The following is a 16,422-nucleotide window of genomic DNA, read 5'->3' on the forward strand; positions in this document are numbered from 1 at the left end:
GTATGGCATTCATGATGTGCGTGAGATAGTCTATTGCTTTATCCGTGAACTCCTGGAGGACACGGTTTTGAATGCCATCGTGACCAGGGGCCTTCCTAGCAGTGGTATGCATGATGGCCCATTTCACTTCAGCTGTGCTAGCCTGGCGGATGTTGTTGCGCGCTGGTTGGGCCAGGATGCGAGTGACCTCCTGGTCTGTTGCAAGTGTGAACACTGGATCTGACGGATCCATGTTCGGTGTGAATGACGCTGCAAGTGTGAGGGCCATCAGTTCAGCTTTTTCTTCCGCAGAATATGCCGGTCCGTCAGGCCCTTGTAGTGTGGGTGTGTAGTGTTTCTCCCTGGTGAAGTGTCGGGCCATCTGCCACACGCCAGGTCGCGTGGTGTCTAGCCCTGCGAGTTTTTGGTCCCACTGTTGTGTTTTAAATGTTTGTATTTTGTCCCGGATTATTCCCTGGAGCCTGTTAATGTGCCGTTTGAAGTGCTGGCGCCTGGTACGCTGCCAATACCTCCTGAGGCGGTTCCTCATTGAGATAAGGCCCAGGATCTCCTGGGGCAGGGCAGCACTGTAATGTTGTGGTGTGCGGATTGGTATGGTGCCGGCTATTGCGTCTTGGACGGCGTTTGTAAGGGTTTCAACAGCTTCATCTATTTGGGCTGTCTCATTAATTGCGTGGGTAGGTGGGATGTGACTGTCGAGCGTTTCCTTGAACGATGTCCAATTCGCGCGCTTGTAGTCGAGCATCCTGCGTTGGTCAATGTGCTGCAGTGTTTCTTCAATGTATAGCATAACAGGTTGGTGATTTGAGGGCAGATCGTTTTCAACAGCAACGTTGAGTGTCGTTGTTATGCCCTTGATGAGGGCCATGTCTAATACGTCTGGCCTGTGTCCCCTCCGGTAGGGAATGTGCGTCGGTTCGGTCGGCGCTAGTGTAATGTAGTTTCGTCCTAGCGCGTGTTCATATAGTTTTTTGCCGTTGGAGTTTCGTATGCGTGAATTCCAGTCTGGGTGTTTCGCGTTAAGATCTCCAGCGGCTATTACGCGCGGTGATATGTTAAGTATAGTGCTGATGTCGCGTGTCACTATGTTCTTAGGACTGTTGTATACTGACACCAGTGTGGTATAGGCTCCGTTGAACTTGACCCTGACGGCGGTTGCCTCTAATTTTTCAAGTTCAGGGAGCACTATGTTTGTGTGTTCAATGTCTTTGTGTATAATGATGGCTGTTCCACCAAAACCAGAGCCGTCCGGTCGGTCGGTACGATAGACGCAGTACCCGGTAAAGTTTAGGTGGTTGTGCGGTTTGAGCCTTAGCGCCGCAGTTATCGGTTTATATATAGAGACTTTCTTTACACAGTATGTGCGAGCGCATTCTCACTAACTTTATCTTTTCAAGGTCCTAGCTCCCTAAACTTTCTGCCATACGGTAGACAGGTTTCTTCTCTCTTAGCTACAGATACTGCTACTTGCACAAAGGCAGTTTTTCTTCCTTTATAAGCTTTTCACAGGAGTCTGAGGTACAGGTAATTTACTCCTTGCTGCACTCGTCCATAGTCGCAATACGTCTTGGCGCATACAGATGGCTCTGCTGTTTCGCAAATCGTCGGTGACGACAGCAACCTAGCTCGCTCAAAACATTCGCCGTTTCGTCGTTGTTGGTCACTTCGAAATATATCTCTAAGGTGATTTTATACTGGTCATATTTTACGAAAATGTGTGGCCGCAGTAGTACTGTCGGCAACAATGGTAGAATGTGCCAGAAATTCACGAAAATATAGTGGCATGCCTGAGCAATATAGCTAAAGGAGATTCTGTTGCATAGTTCCTGACGTATTGCGTAAGGGGCGGGGAGGGGTGGGTGTCAGTATTGTGGCCTATAGGTGGTGCCTATTTCATATGTGTGGGCCATAAGTGTCGCTGCCCTTGTCTTTATTGTAATTATGCTACTTGCCCTGCTTCCTGCTTGCGTTGCAGTGCCAGGTGATGTGGAACAATAATATTCCACACACGAAACAAGTTTTTTTTTTCTCATCTCACAAAAGTTTGTAAAACAAAGGTCACTATGTAGCTTAGTGGGAACCAAGTAAAACTGGAGTGTTTGCCGCTTCCAACAATACGTTGTCCACGCACATATCTCAAATAACGTAAGTTACAATTTTTTAAAAATCGGATGATACTTTTCGATACACCATGTATTTGTCGTTCTTGGCCTCTCACTTCCGCATAATAAATAGACATAGTTTTATTGCGCAATAAATAATGAGCATGTGAGGGCCCATTGGCCTTAATTCACGATGAGAGTGCTGCAGTGCCAAGTCACATTGAGCAATATTACTTCACTTTAAAAATTGGCATGCATACATAGAGGCACTCCGCTGCTACAGGAACGTAGAAATGGACAAACGGAAGAACCATGACGACCAAAGATACGAAACACTTGAAAATAATATAGACAAAACCCCTAATCTGAATAAGGGCAGTCTCGCGTCTACCACTATAGTAGATCTGTAGTAGTGCGGCACTTTTTTATTGTACATGGATTCTGTAGAGTTAACTGCCGCAGTCACAAGCTCAAGCTCCACTTTGTTTCGTACAGTGTTATCTTAGGACAGCATGCATAAAAAACAAACCCAAGCCAAACCGCCGGCCGCGGTGGTCTCGCGGTTCTAGGCGCGCAGTCCGGAACCGTGCGACTGCTACGGTCGCAGGTTCGAATCCTGCCTCGGGCATGGATGTGTGTGATGTCCTTAGGTTAGTTAGGTTTAAGTAGTTCTAAGTTCTAGGGGACTGATGACTTAAGCAGATGAGTCCCATAGTGCTCAGAGCCATTTGAACAATTTGAACCAAGCCAAACCGTTGAAAAAGGTATTGTACCTCATTCCTTGTGCACTCGTTTCACCTCAATCATAAAATACAAATTAATGCACAGTATTTAACTATATAGGCCTGCAGTATTTCACTACATAGGCCTGATGCACTTCCAGCATTCAACCTGTTATGACGTCTCAACTTTTCTTAAGCTTCGTCAGATGTTTTTCACTGGCAGTAATACGTCAACCATTTTTTTTATATATATTACGCTGTTTGTATACATTACTTTCCACATCCCAGTAACTCCAGTCGTAGATGAATCGCATTTATAAAACGGATAGTTTTCTCACTGTACCGGTGAACCTCGATAAAAACTAACATAAACATTTGATTGTTATTTCTAGCTTCTTTAATGAATTCATTGAGTCCATCCACCTGTACAGAGAGGCATATTAATGAGAAGTGCACCTTAACGAGATACATCTAATTTCTGTGTGAACCGCCACTAACCATAAACTAAAGGGGCAAACATCTATTACGTGCACTAAAATTGTAGTGGTGTGGACGTGTTGGGATAAGTCCCTGCAGGCGCCTCATCCCTCTGTGCCCTCGGTGGTTTCGCCGTCACGGTTGCTCAGCGTGTTCGGTCAGAGGGCTGTCCTGTGACGTCCGCCTAGGCTAAACGCAACGAACTATATCGAACAAAACAAACAAACAAACAAAAATAGATGGATAGAGTGTCTGCCATGTAAGCAGGAGATCCCAGGTTCGAGTCCTGGTCGGGTCACACATTTTCAATATGTCCTCAACGAAGTATATCAACGCCTGTTTGCAGCTAGGGTATCCATTTAATTATCATTTCATACATTAAAGCGTGATCAGCAGTCTAGTTGTCATTTATCTTGGTATTTGTCTTACGACTTCTCATACGGATTTCTGTTAAACAATATATTCAGGCTCGTGTTTCAGCGTTCTGGAAAAGGTGTACAGCAGTTCCTGAATTAAAAATTATAACGAAAGCAGCGGTCCAACCCTCACTTCCTGCATTCATGAAAGAGTAAGTCGCTATCTGAGCAGTCCGAGAAGCTACCTGAGTATGGGAACGTCTAGAAATGTGTTAATATAGCCTTAAGGAGGCATTATGTTTGATAAGATACCATGCAAGTGACGAATTGGGGCAGACTCTAATAAATATAAGAACAAATAAATCGGCAGTGGACTTTTACTGTTCTTGCCACAAGCCGTTGAAATAGCGAGGCACCAGTGTGTTAACAGTTGCTGCGTTAAGTCCTTGACAATATTTTTGTGTCCTATGTTACCAACTAATGTTTCATATGCACTTGGTGTGTGCAGATTCTATCAGTATATTGTAAGAGAAATATATTCTTTCATATGAATTACAGTAAACTGACAGTTGAAATGACGGAAGTTCAACAACGAGCAGTAAATGCTCACGGATGACCCAAAAATATCCACCCGTTTTCCAGCCCACAATAGGTATGGGTGGTCGAGCCACTACTGTCCAGTTAATGATTTCCTCTCATGAGTAGGAAACAATGTTGGTATTTCATAGATAGAATGCTAGGACCCACAGTTAGGTTCTAGTGCCCTTCGGTGAAGCATCACTAAGGTGCATTGAATGACTTGAGCTCGTACTATTTATAACAAGCATCTCAAATAGTACCAATGAATGTAATTAAATTCACTGTCCTATCACATAGAGTTTCGCAATATGAAATGCGAACCCCGTTTTCTTGTTAATTTCTGGTATCAGTTCTTGAATTTTAGGGGCGGGGTAGAGGAATGGGAAGGACATGGGTAATTCAGGAAACCTGTGGTACACCACAGGCGGGAATGAGGATTGTACATGTTAGAGTGCCCGAGCGCTGCGGTTATCGGTTTATATATAGAGACGTTCTTTACACAGTATGTGCGAGCGCATTCTCACTAACTTTATATTTTCAAGGTCCTAGCTCCCTACACTTTCTGCCATACGGTAGACAGGTTTCTTCTCTCTTAGTTTCAGATACTGCTACTTGCATAAAGGCAGTTTTTCTTCCTTTATAAGCTTTTCACAGGAGTCTGAGGTGCCGGCGATTTACTCCTTGCTGCACTTGCCCACAATCGCAATACGTCTTAGCGCATACAGATGGCTCTCCGGTTTCGCAAATCGGCAGTGGTGACTGCAACCTAGCTCGCTCTAAACATTCGCCATTTTGCCGTTGTTAGTCACTTCGAAATATATCTCTAAGGTGATTTTACACGGGTGGTATTTTACGAAAATTTGTGGCCGCAGTAGTACTGCCGGCAACAATGGTAGAATGTGCCAGAAATTCATGTAAATACAGTGGCATGCCTGAGCAACATAGCTAAAGGAAATTCTATTGCATACTTCCTGACGCATTGTCTTAAGTGGGGTCAGTATTGTGGCCTAAAGGTGGTGCCTATTTGATATGTGAGGACCGTAAGTGTCTCTGCCCTTGTCTTTATTGTAATTATGCTTACTTGCCCTGCTTCCTGCTTGCGTTGCAGTGCCAAGTGACGTGAAACAATAATATTCCATACACGAAACACGTTTTTATTCTTGTCTCACAAAATTTTGTAAAACAAAGGTAAAATAAGGCGCTCTGTTTCGTTCATACAACACACATAGTTTCACCAAGAACCGACATCCGAGTCTATAGAAATGATACTATTACCATTCAGTTCGAATGTTGGCCGACATGTGTAGATGCGATCCTTTTTATGGAATGTAGAAGTACATAAACGAGACAGTCATCAACCCGTAAAAATGTGAACGAACATCTACTGCCAGAGTTTCGGAACACAGACACCAATGTATACAAAGACAAAAGTCAAAAACAGGTTATTCTAGCTGCTTCTGTCTTAGTAGATGTGCTCTAGCAACCCATCATTTTATACTGCATAGGTTCTTTAAGACGTTTAAACTCTTTTGAAGCCTCATCATGTGTATTTCACTGGCAGCATTTTTCTTTTTTCTTCCCACAACGGGGTTTGTAGAAAGCACTTTTCACTTCCATTTACTTCTGGATTAGATTAGATTTACTTTTCGTTCCAATTGATGCACAGTGACGGGATCCTCCAGGATGTAGAACATGCCAGAAGAGCAAGAATGCACAATAAACACTTACAATGAAAAATAAATATGTGTATGCTATGGTACTTTCCACAGATCCCATGTAGAACGACTGTCATGGGCATGGGATATCTCCAATTATGAGTAGTAACACTGAATAGAAGAATCATTTTACAGCACTTATTGACAATGATCCCTTTGCTGCAGTGGATTTGTACGTACAGAAGTCAGACTGTGGTGATGTTTGCATTAATTTGTATTTCATTTAGGGCTCTATTAAACTGAACTTTATTGGTTGTTAAATTTCCTATGGTTGCTGGCAAGTCATTGAATATGCGTGTCCCTGAATATTGGCTACCTTTTTTTTTTTTTTTTTTTTTTACCAAAGTAAGTGACTAAATCTTTGTGAACATTATCCTTATTCCTAATACTGATTCCATGAACTGAGCTGTTGTCATTAAAAATATATCTCTTTTTCAGACCAAGTTTCATCACGGAATAAATATATTGGGCAGCAGTATTTAATATCCATGTTTACCAAACAGGCCTCTGTAGGACATTCTAGACTTGACACAACAAATAATTCTTATTGCACATTGTTGGGCTCAGACAACTGTAGATTGGTTTGACGAGTGATCCCCAAAAAATAACCCAATATGAAATCACTGAATGAAAGTAAGGATAGTATGTCAGCTTTTTGATTTTATATCCCCTATGTTGGCAACATTCGCATTGCAAATAGAGATTTGTTTAGGCACTTTAAGCAGTTCTGTGGTGTTTTACCTCCCAGTTTAATTTATTATCACGCTGTAATCCCAAGAATATAACACTGCCCACTTCTTTTATCTGTTTGTCATCATATTTGAGGCATATATTGGTGGAAAAATTCTCAACTGCACATAGTGTGTTTTTTCGAAGATGACTAGGAACCATTAATTTATGTCCATGAAAATTTCATTAACCAGTAATTTTTAGACTGCACTTGATTTACTACTTATTGTAAGGTGTAAGGTTTTGTATTATCTGCCAAACAAAACAAACTTTGCATCTGGTGATGTTACTGATGAAAGGTCATTGCTATACATTAGAAAAAGCAAGGGCCATAGGATAGAAGCTTTTGGGATGCCACATGTAATTAGTTCTCAGTTGGATGATGGCTGATAGCCTAATTCATATCTCTTTCCTAATGACAAACTTGGTTTCCTGTCAGAGATATAGGATTGAACTATTCTGCAGCTCTTCCTGTTAAACTGTTAACTTTCTAATTTCCTTAAAAACATATTGTGATTTACACTTTCAGATGACTATGACATATCACAAAATATACCAGTAGCCTTTAATTTATTGTCTAACACACTGAGAACATTTTTGCTGGATGTGTAGGTAGCCTTCTCAGTATCAGAACCCTTTAGAAATCCAAACTGAGACTTGGACAATATACTGTATTATTTGTTGTTAGATGGTTAAAAAACTGGCTATGTACTACCCATTCTAAAAATTTATGAGAATGGTGGAAAAAGTGAAATTGGACTGAAATTTGACAATATTTAAACAAATACTTAACTTCAGCATATTTCAACCATTCAAGAAAAGTACCACTGGTAAACGACTGGTTACAGAGATAGCTTAATCTGTTACTGAATTCCAAAGCACACACCTTAAAATTAACTTTGCTGACTTTTTATCATAACAACTAGAATTTTTTGGTTTTAAATATTTTATGATGGACATTACTTCTGCTTGGGTAGTGAGGGTCATATTAATGTTAGCGAAGTTAAACAATGGAAAACCCAGGATGGAATGTAACAATGTTGTGAAACGGAAAGTTGCCACTCACCATATAGCGGAGATGCTGAATCGCGGATAGGCACAATAAAAAGACTGTCACAAATAATAGCTTTCATCTAGTAAGGCCTTCTTGAGAATTACACGGCAAACACACACTCACGCAAATGCAGCTCTCACACACTTGACTGCAGTCTCATGCAACTGAGGCCACTATTCTGCTGAAGGCCTTACTGGCTGAAAGCTATTATTTGTGACAGTCTTTTTGCTGAACCTCAGCATCTCCGCTATATATGGTGACTGGCAAATTTCCTTTTCGCAATATTTTTAGTGAAGTTATGTGTACTGTCTGGTCTGAGGTACTACATGGCAGGATCTACTGAACCTGACAACCCCAACTTTTCAGTTACAGTATAAAATGTTTGTTAAAAAGTTTTTCAACACTTCACACGTCTGTTATTAACATATCATTTACTCTTAATGATACTTGCTCCTCTTCATGTCTGGTTCTACCAGTCTTCTTCACTATATTCCATATGGTCTTTGTTATCTGATGCAATTAACTTTTTCTTGTAATATACTTGCTTAGAAGTCCATATTACTGCCTATAATGTTTTGCAGTATGTCTTGTAATGTGTTCTAGCATTAAATGTCTGCTTGTGTCTGTATATGTGCGGATGGATGTGTGTGTGTGTGTGTGTGTGTGTGTGTGTGTGTGTGTGTGTGTGTGTGTGTGTGTGTGTGTGTGTGTGCGCGCGCGCGCGCGCGTGTGTGTGTGCGTGCGTGCGAGAGTGTATGCCTGTCCTCCCCCAACTCCTAGAGACTATGCTAAAGCTTATCTGTAATGATTACACTGACACATACTAGCCGGAGTGTAACATAGGTGACTGCAAAGGGAGCATTTGACCTTCTCCCACCTTTGTGACCTAGGGTACAGAGTTTTTATCCATATATTGAGTGGTTAACTGTCAATTCTCTAGAACTGTATTTTTGTCACCTATAAAGTTTACTTTTTGTGGAGTGACTATCACAAAAGTGACCAACTCATTTATATAAAAATGGCAATTTTTGGAGCCTTATCTCCCTCCCCAATGGAAACATTTCTGCAGATGGCGATGTATGCTCTCAGAAAGTCTTGTGTGTCACTGACGCCTGATTAATTACATTTGCCTTTATCAATAGTGGCTGTTCTCAAAGCTGGTGGTAGATTGCTTGTAGTCTTGAAAAAGACCATCAATCTAATAATTTAATTTGTGTTCATCCAAAGAGCCCTACTGCTTCATTATTTTTCCTTTTCTAAATCATGCTTTTTAGGCATAAGACTGTTGATCCTAAGAATGTTGAAGCCCAGGATACATACTGGAAAAGTCTATACACTGACCTTGAATGACTTATCAGCACCATCACTTTTATTTAATCTACATGACACATATCATACAAGGGAGACTTTAGCAATATAGTTCAAGTGACTGTTTTGGGAAGTTTCATTCCATTTATTTTTCTACCCAGAATCACAAAAAATTCTGATTAAAACTCTTCTAGTAAATATTTAGATGATTTTCATTAAAGTCATTTTTTCAGTAGCTTCTATTTCAGGTAATTTTTATTACTTACATAATTTAGGAGTAAAGGTGATCACTCCCCTAATAGCAGAAACACACACATACATACATACACAGAGAGTCAGGGGGGAGAGGGGGGGGAACGAGGGAGAGAGGGGGGGGGGGGGAGAGGGAGAGAGAGGGGGGGAAAGAGAGGGAGAAGGTTAGTTAATGGCTTGGAGAGAGGCAACAGGTTTGCTGGTTAGCAATATGGGACGAATAAGTGGCAGCAGGTGTGTGGGCTAGGCATGTAATGGAGCCAATTAGGTGCAGCACACGAGTAAGGTGACATGGAGGAATGGATAGGGAGTATGTGACAAGACAGAGGAATGGGAAATTGTTGAATAGAAGCCATGGCAACAGTGGGGAGCAAGACCAGGAGGGTTGCAGAAGTGAAAGATGTGTTGCAATGACGACTCCCACCTGTGTAGTTCACAAAAGCCGGTGCTGGAGTGAAGGATCCATATGGCCCGGGTTGTAAAGCAGATGTTAAGCTCAAACATGTAGTTCTCAGCTGTATATTACACATATTATACTGTTATGAAAATCTGTGCACTGACTGCAGCGGAGTTGGTACCTGACATCTGCTGTCACAGGTGGCCCTGAGGACAAGATAAGCCTTTTGCAGCCTGGAGTAGGAAGTGATGAATGAGCAAATTGGGCAGGTCTCGCACTTGGATCTTGCACAGGGATGTGACCCCCTTGGAATGGGGTTGATATGGGAGTGGCATAGGAATGGCCTAGCATGCCATGTAGGTTTGCTGGGTGGCAGAATACCGCTTTAGTTGGGGTGGGAAGGATCTTTCATAGAATGTCCTTCATTTCTGGGCATGAGCCCAAGTGAACTGTGTGGTTCAGTGGATTGGAACAACAGAACAGATGAGAGTTATCCATGCAATATGTCATTCACTCCCTTAACCCTCCTTGGCTCAATCTGCGCTAACTCACTGTCAGCACACCCTCTGGCCAGTTCGCCTTCCTCTGCCCTGTCTTTCCCTACAAATCCATGCATCCACATCACCACCAATGTGTACCAGACCTAACCAGCTCCTTTACCTGTGTATCACATGCATAGCCCATATACCTAACAGCCCTCCCTCCCACATTCCTAACAAACAAACCTTTCGCTTTCCTCCGAGCTGCCCAACTACCTGTCCCCAGCCCCTCTTCCTGCCTCCTGCCCCACCCAACACAAGCCCTATCCTGCACTCATCCACCTGCCAAAATGTATTGTTTGTTTGCTTGCTTTCGTGAACGTATTTGTACTCTAACTCGGAAGAGGAATTGTTCTGAAAGTTAGCAACTTTTCTTTCTCTTCCGTGTTTGCCTGTCGACAACTCAATTCCTGTGGCAAGGGTTGGGAGTGGGAGGGACAAAGAGATGGACTAGGATGTTGGGTAGTTTGGGTTGGTGATGGAACACACTTTAGGAAGTGTGGGAAGGATCTTGGGTATAATGTTCCTCATTTCAGGGACAGGATGAGAGATAATCAAAGCCCTGGCAAAGAATATGGTTCAGTTGTTCCAGGCCAGGGTGGTGTTAGGTGTCGAAGGGGTTGTTTCTTTGTAGCTGATTCTTGGGTGTGGGGAAGACTATGGTGTGAAAAATCCCTTCGTGGACTAGGTTTGTGGGTATTGCTTGTCTGTGAAGGCCTTTGTGAGATCTGAAGGATACAAGGCAAGGAAGTTCTATTCACTGCACATACATCATCCACCCATTCCTAGGCTGTATGGGAGTTTTTGCTGTGGATGCAATGGCAGCTATCAAAATGCAGGTACTGTTGGTGGTTACCCTAGCAGGTTTAGTGTGCACAGAGGTGTGGATGGAGCCATCAGAGAGGTGGACGGAGGTCAGTGTCCATGACGGTTGCACACTGGCTAGAGGAGGACAAAGTAAAGTCGATGGGAGAAAAGATGTTGAGGTTGTTAAGGAATGTGCGTAGAGTGTCTTGGCCCTGAGTCCAGATCACGAAGGTATCATTAATGAACCTGAACCAGACTAGGGGGTTGGGAGTTTTGGGAGCCTAGGAAGGTTTCCTCTAGATGGCCCATAAACTGGTTGGCACAGGAGGGTGCCATGTGGATGCCCATGGCTATGACATGGATTTTGTTTGCAAATCTTCCCTTCAAGGGAAAAGTAGTTGTGGGTCAGGACATAGCAGATATGGTGTACAAAAACAAATCCGCAGCACAGCCATGGGCACCCACATGGCACTCTCCTATGCCAATCACTTCATCTGGTCCTCCTCTGCCCAACACATCGCCTTGCTGGACATTGACCTTCACCCCTATGAGGGCTCTATCCAAACCTCTGTCCACATTAAGCCTGCTAACCACCAACAGTATCTGCACTTTCACATTCCTTTCATAGCAAAAAAAATCCCTTCCATATGGCCTAACCAAGATGGACAATATACGTGCAGCGATGAGAACTCCCTTGCCCAATATGCTGAAGGCCTCACAAAGGCCTTCACAGACAGGCAATATCTCCCCCCCCCCCCCCCCCCCCCAAAACCAACAAACAAATTTTCCGTGCCACATCCTCACAAACCCCCAATATTTCTGCCACCCCCAAGAATCAGTTACAAAGGAGTGCCTCCCTCGTTACCCATAACACCCTGGACAGGAACAACTGAACCATATCCTTCAACAGGGCTTTGATTATCTCTCATCTTGCCCTGAAATGAGAAACATTCTACCTGAAATACTTACCACTCCTACTAAAGAGATCATGCAAACCACACAACATCCTAGTTCATCCCTACGCCATTCCCACTCCCAACCCTTGCCACAGGTATCATAATGCTATGGTAGACCAAGGTGAAGACATGCGCATTCCACCCATTCTATACGACTTGTTCCAGTCCAGTTACAGGCTTATCTAATCCCATCAGTGGCCAAGCCACCTGTGAAACCAGCCTGTCATATACCAACTCTGCTGCAAACATTGAACAGCCTTTTATGTTGGTATGACTACAAACCATCGCCAAACTATTGTCAATAACAAAGTTGACCTTGCAGTGACACAACATGCAGCTGAGCACAACATACTCAATTTCAGTTACTGATTCACAACCCGAGCCTTTTGGATTCCTCCCTCAACAAACAGCTTCTCTGAATCACACAGATGGGAGATATCGTCACAATCCATCCTCTGCTCCCGTAATAATCATGCCTCAATCTCAGGTAGCCACTGCCCCCACACCCTTTACCCAACAGACTCCCCTTCCTCCATCATGTCACTCCCTCCCAATTCACATACCCACATCACTTTCAGCATGTACCGCTTTCCAGCAGCCACCACACTCGTGCTAGCCCATACATCTGTCACCTCTCCCTCCAGCAAATTGGCAACCTCCCTCTGGTCTACTAGCCACTCATCCCACCACAAAAGCAGCGGCTGTATGGGGATTTGGCATTTTTTTGGGGGGGGGGGATTTTAGTAAAATCAAGCAAATGTTACAGCATTATTGTGATACATATCATATTAAAGGTAAACCCAAGACTTAAAATTACATCAGTCTCAGCTTCCTAACATCAATATCTTTGAAATTCAACATCTTGTTTCAAGACACTCTCAAAACAATGAGCAATTTTCATTTCTTGAAATCTGAAAAGCAAATGCTCAGTGTATCAAAAGAGTATGATGTTTTGTACTTTTGGTTTATTGTATGGAGAGAAGTGGAAGAGGCATTGGGCAAGATGAAGGGAGGGAAGTCACCAGGTCTGGATGAGCTAAGTGTAGAGATGGCGAGAGCAGCAGGAGAAGTGGGGATACAATGGCTATATCAAGTAATGAAAATTGTGTGGAGACAGAAGATGATCCCAGAAGACTGGAAGAAGGGAATAATTGTCCCAGTCTTTAAGAACGGAAATATAAAAGAGTACAAGAACTATTGAGGGATAACACTGATGAGTCACTGTGCAAAGATTGTTGAGAAAATTTTGGAAGCACAAATTCAGGCATAATTAGAAGGAAGAGTGAGAGAAGAGCAACATGGTTTCAAAACAGGAAGGTCCATGGTGGAGCTAATTTTTGCTGTAAGACAACTGCAGGAACAGCACTATGAATATGGAATAGATCTACTAATGACCTTCCTGGACATTGAAAAAGCGTATGATAGTGTATGTAGAAGCAAAGTATGGAAAGCCCTGGAGAATAGAGAGGTAGCAAAACAGATTATTTGGATGATAAGGGAAATGTGCCATGGGAGTGTGAGTTGTGTGAAAGTGGGAGGAGAGAGATCAGCTTGGATTGAACAGAAGAATGGCTTGAGGCAGGGAAGTGCACTTTCACCATTACTCTTCATTGTAGTGATGGATGATATAATGACTACAGATTCAATCCATATGAAGTGGTCCAATGATGGTTGCTAGACCATTTTTAAATATTTTAATTTTTTTTATATGTGATTGCCCTATATTTGAGAAGTTCAAAACAGTTTTTTAAAGTAATTTATCTTGCATCTTTACTGGATGGCGGCCATTTTTATTTGTAGGTGTGCGACGATTTTTCAGTCTGGAGACATTAGTGAAAATTTGAATATCTCTGCACTGGGTTAAGTTACAACATTGTCTATTCACAAAATTTCCTAAATTCAAAAATAACCAGTCAAAATGACCTCCAAAGTTTGGTATCCAAATTTTAAAAAATCCACTTTTTAGGCACAAAAATAAACAAGGAGTGATTTATGAGAGTCTATTTTTTCTTATAGTTTGATATCATACACTAATAGCCTCATATCGAGCAAGAAAACTTACAAATGTTTCCTTAATTTTTTATGAATTTTTGAAATTTGAAAATTTTCATTTTTTTGTAATGTTGGTGTTAGTTATCTCTGGTGGGACTGAATATAAAAATAGGATTTCTGCACAGTTTGTACACCTGTATGATAGCAACATATTGTACACATTTCAACACTGATATCTGACTGCGAACAAAGATATGAATTTTTGAAAATGAGGAAATAATTCACATTACTCTATGACTGATCTTATGGCTGTTACCTATTTAAATAGTTTATTGTTTCATTGTAATAAAATTTAATTGTGACATATTTAGTTAACATTATCACCCAATATTCATTTAATTAATTTATTTTTAATAATGCAGTATTAAACAATAGGAGCTTTCGCTTTTATTCTATGGAAATAAAAATGCCCATTTAGGTTAAGGTTTATTGTCAATAAAGAAGTACATTACTGGGTGTGGCATTGTTGTAGTCAGTCCCTTCTGAAACCTCTGTTAGGCTGGATGGTCACACACATAGAGAGTGTTGAATGTGTTATGTGCTTTGTTCTATGTTTAATTTGTAATTAATTTTGAGAGATTAACTGAAATGCAATAACATGGATGAACAGAGCTCTGTTGGACAAATAGCAAGTGAAGTGTGTCACAAAACAGTTTACAGTTCAGTTTCACAAAACTTGAAAAATGTCAATGACTTTGATGAACTTGACAAAAGTAGTGGTGAGTAAGTTCTTCTGTAACATCAGTGTGTGAGTATCATGAGAAGAAATATATTCTGAAGTAAAACCACATTTTTGGAAGAAAGTGCTGTGATCCACTTAAAGTTCATTTGAGGGAAATAAAACGTGAACGTTTGTCCTTGTTATGTGAGAGTTTAACACCTTCCCAAGTGAAACGTAATGTGATTCTCGGAAATATTGGATTTTGCTTATTCTAAGTTAGACATATCTCCTGGTTCAAAAATAATAAAATTAAGTAACAAAAAAAGAAAAGCAGCTATTGAAAATAAGGTACAACAAATTTCAGACAAAATGAGAAAAGACTTGGAATCTTGCTTTAATAATACAGATACTAACATTATTTCTAAAGAAGAAGAAAACCTAACACCATCATCATCTGACACTGAATATTTGAGCTAAATAGAGAAATTAAAAATTAAATCGGGTTAGATAGAGCAGCAATCAGTTGTGGAATTAAGTTGCTTTAATATGACATTTATAGTCACAACGCAGATCAGATTTCGACCTGTGTCAGGTCATTATCAATGCTAAAACAAATACAAGAGTATATATTACAATGTGATTTACAAAAGTTATAAGTCCATCACATCGTTGTCTTTTACTGTTAACATTACAGTGTTCAAAAGATCATGCTTTATCATATTGTTCTTATTTCTCGGCCACTAAGTGCAACATATTGAAATGATGCTTACAAGCGCTACCAGTGCCAACAAAGTGCATTTTGTAAATAAAGTTTACGTTATATCTTTTGTCAAGTAACAACACGTCAAAATATGCAGTACTTCCTATAACGTACATTACATAGTCATATGCGTTTTATAATTAATTTTAGCCCATGAGGCGTAACTGTCACTGTTATGTACTATAGTAATTTTAAACATCTAGCACATTACAGACATGAGAAAAAGTAAGAATTGTAATTTTTACATAGTTTTACTCATAATAATTTCATGTTATTACTTAGTTACTGTACAAAATAAATATTACAAATATGTCGTCAAAACTGTAACTTCAGGCGCAGCTCATAGAGGGTGCCACATGCAAAACCGAGGTGTACTGTGAAACCAACATATAATTTTACGACAGTAATGGTTGAACTGTGTAAGCATTCACTTGAGCACGAACAACTGCTACAATTCTGCATGTTATGTAATGTTAACAGTAAAAGACAACAATGTGATGCACTTATAACTTTTGTAAATCACATTGTAATATATACTCTTGTATTTGTTTTAGCATTGATAATGACCTGACACAGGTCGAAATCTGATCTGCATTGTGACTATAAATGTCATATTAAAGCAACTTAATTCCATGACTGATTGCTGCTCGATCTACCCCGATATAACCACAGTCATTGCGTGCACCCACCCCATGGAGGGCAACCTGATAAAAATTAAATGTTCAGTGACATCTAAAGAGGAAAAAGTTAAAATTTTAAGTCTGCTCCCTGACTCATTGTCAAGAGAAAAATAGTTCATGAATTCGACATTTCTCATCGTTTGGTTAAACTAACCCGAAAATGAGTGAAGGAGCAAGGCATTCTTCCAGTTTTAAGAAAGAAGAAAAGAAGGTGTAAATGAAGAAACAATAAAAAGATCCTGCAGTTTTTTGAAGATGATGAAAACAGTAGAATGT

At 40.9% G+C, this 16,422-nt stretch overlaps 1 long non-coding RNA gene across 2 annotated transcripts in view; it reads left to right on the plus strand.

Moving 5' to 3' along the window:
• Positions 1 to 4,965: 4,965 nt before the first annotated feature.
• Positions 4,966 to 16,422, plus strand: part of LOC126307660 (uncharacterized) — a 30,327-nt gene continuing 18,870 nt past the window's right edge. The window contains exon 1 of one of the 2 annotated variants that reach the window (XR_007553656.1): positions 4,966 to 5,276. This is a non-coding gene — a long non-coding RNA (uncharacterized LOC126307660). The remainder of the gene's footprint in view (positions 5,277 to 16,422) is intronic. The other variant, XR_007553655.1, reaches the window with a different exon arrangement.

The sequence above is a fragment of the Schistocerca gregaria genome, unplaced genomic scaffold, assembly GCF_023897955.1.
Source record: "Schistocerca gregaria isolate iqSchGreg1 unplaced genomic scaffold, iqSchGreg1.2 ptg000355l, whole genome shotgun sequence".
Classification (NCBI taxonomy): domain Eukaryota; kingdom Metazoa; phylum Arthropoda; class Insecta; order Orthoptera; family Acrididae; genus Schistocerca; species Schistocerca gregaria.